The sequence below is a fragment of the Papio anubis genome, chromosome 6, assembly GCF_008728515.1.
Source record: "Papio anubis isolate 15944 chromosome 6, Panubis1.0, whole genome shotgun sequence".
NCBI lineage: Eukaryota > Metazoa > Chordata > Mammalia > Primates > Cercopithecidae > Papio > Papio anubis.
This window is the reverse complement of record NC_044981.1, coordinates 165,875,872-165,878,649: the sequence shown is the minus strand read 5'-3', so window position 1 is coordinate 165,878,649 and position 2,778 is coordinate 165,875,872. Positions and strand designations below refer to the sequence as shown.

Genomic DNA, 2,778 nt, shown 5'->3' with positions numbered 1-2,778 from the left:
CTCCAATCAGAATGGGTCTTACTCCACACTGTGCTGCCTGGAGTTCCCTCTCTTTCTCCAATCAGAATGGGTCTTACTCCACACTGTGCTTGCCTGGGGACCTCTGCTCTCCAATCAGAATGGGTCTTACTCCACACTGTTAACACCAGGTTCCCTCTCTTTCTCCAATCAGAATGGGTCTTACTCCACACTGTGCTGCCCTGGAGCTCCTCTCTTTCTCAATCCAGAATGGGTCTTACTCCACACTGTGCTGCCTGGAGTTCCCTCTCTTTCTCCAATCAGAATGGGTCTTACTCCACACTGTGCTGCCTGGAGTTATGGCAGAGGTGATGCATGTACCGCTGTGGCCACCACACTGGCTCTGCACTGGGTCCTACCTGAATCCAGTGTGGTACTGGGTCTCACCTAAGGCCTGTGAGGACTACTGCCTGTATACCACTGATGTTTACTCAAGGCCCAAGGGCTCTTCAGTCAGCAGGTGATGAATCTTGTCAGGACTGGGTCCTTCCCTTCAGAACAGTGAGTCCCCTTATGGCACAAGGCAGGTGTAAAATGCCATCTAGAAGCTAAGGCCTGGAATTGGGGGTTTCAGGAATCTGCTTCGTGCTTTATTTTGCTGTAACTAAGCTGGTACCCAAGTAACAAGACAAAGTGCTCCTTACTCTTCCCTTTCCTTTCTGTAGGCAAGATGAGTCTCTTCCCTGAGTTGCACTGCCTGGAATTGGGGGAGGGGTGATGCCAGCACTCTCTCGGCTGCCAAAGCTGATGTCTCAATGGGTCACATCCCAAGTCCACTGCCTCTGAGCTCAGCACGGCACCAGGGGTTGCCCAAGGATTGCAGTCTTTGTGGCATTATTGTCTCTCAAATTTATTTTGGGCCTCAGACCACTTTAGTCAGCTGCTGTTGGATCCAGCCAGGACTCAGATTCTCCCACTGGGGCTAAGAATTCTCTGTTTGGTGCTGCTCTAAACGCTCCCTCAATGGTCACCAAGAGAATTCTGCTCCCTCAATGGTCACCAAGTGTTGTGTTCGGCTGTGACGGGGCAGCACTGAGTTTCAGCGGAACGTCCACATTCAGTTCACTCTTTCTTCCCCAAGCACACAGATTCTCTCTCCATGCAGCTTTGATGGGGCGTGGGAAGGGGTGGTGCAGGCAATGCAATACTGCGCTTTCTGTCCTCTTCAATGCTTCTTTCCTTGATACTATGTTAAAACCAGGTACCATAATTACTCATCTGATTTTTGGTTCTTATAAAGGTGCTTTTTTGCATGGATAGTTTTTCGGTTTGGTGTTCCTGCTAGGGGACAGTTGTTGGAGGGTTCAATACTTGGTTGTCTTGCTCCACTGCCTCCAAAACTTCTATGTCTTTAATAATTTCCTATGTAACTGTTATATCAATGACTGAAACATTGTAGTTGAATCTTGCTTTTTTATCAAATAGAGAAATGTCTTCTTTTATGCTGGAGTATGAAATCTGCTGCTATTAAATAAATCACCATAAGCTATATGTGACTATTTAAATTTAAGTTTAATTAAACTTACATATCATAAAAAGTTTATTTCCTCACTCATATTAGTCATTTCAAGTACTCGGTAACCACATGGGACTAGTAGCTTCTGTATTGGACACTGTAGAAAAAAAAGCCATTTTTATAATGATAATATGTACTATTAAACAGTGCTAACCATTGATACATAACATAATCATCCATATGGTGAGTATTCTCTTATGCATAAGTAGCTTAATCCTCAGCTAAAATCTCAAAGAAAACTCTTGTAGATCTCCAGAGCATTTGACTGAAAAACAATGCTGTTGAATGTTTCTTAAATAATTATAAGTAAGAAAAATATCTTATAATATCATTATAAAACTATCTCAAAATATGCTGTTAATAACTCAAAGTTATAAAGTACCCAAATTTATTTTTATTTTTATTTCCACTTCAAGTACTAATTTCTTTTATGATCCATGCAACACAACATCAAGCCACTAGACCAGAATACAGGTTCCAGTGAACATACTCCAGCGAATACACCAACAAGAATGCCTCAAGGCACAGAGGTAGCAAGAAACAACAACTGCCCTCCAAACTGTTCTGGCCATTGACCTCATACTTTTCAGGAGCTTCCCAGGACAGCACCTGCCTAACACCAGAGGACTTTGTTAGTACATAGACATAGTTCAAATATGCTAAAAGTGGTTTGCAATACGAAAAAATAAGCACTGATGTGGGGAACCTACAGAAGGCCCGTAAGTGCTGACGACAGGCAGAGAAGGAAGTCTTTGAACAACAGACCTGTGCAACTTTGGCCTAAAAACTAACAGTCCATTTAGCCTTTCAGAAGCACAGTTCTAAGAAGACCTTAGTTCCACTGAAGACGCTGATGAAATCTGTTTGTGTACTGGATTCCTGTCGAAGCATGCATGGGCAGCCTCACTCCGTTTTACTGTGGATTTAGTAGACCCAACAATTTCTGTTTATATGGGACTGATGTAAGCATGATTCTAAAAATGCTCATTAAACCCTGCTTCAAAAAATTAAAGCAAACTGCTATACATGTATATTGTGAAAAAGCTTCATATCTTAATTTACAGACATTAAGGAAATATTTAAACATCTATAATGTTTGGGTAAACAGGCCATTATTACTTTAATATAAAAATTTAAATTTAGCTTTAGTGAAGATTTCCAGATATAGAACTAAATTTTTTCATCATATTACCTCTCTTTAGTACATTAATTATGCTTCTTTTAAAAATATTAGTTGTTGTCTT

At 41.3% G+C, this 2,778-nt stretch overlaps 1 long non-coding RNA gene across 1 annotated transcript; it reads left to right on the top strand.

The window, feature by feature from the left end:
• The first annotated feature begins 237 nt into the window (after window positions 1-237).
• LOC103884172 lies at window positions 238-2,565 on the top strand. The gene is made up of 2 exons (XR_004184494.1): window positions 238-1,219; window positions 1,951-2,565. It is a non-coding gene; the product is annotated as an uncharacterized LOC103884172 (long non-coding RNA).
• The last annotated feature ends 213 nt before the right edge of the window (window positions 2,566-2,778 follow it).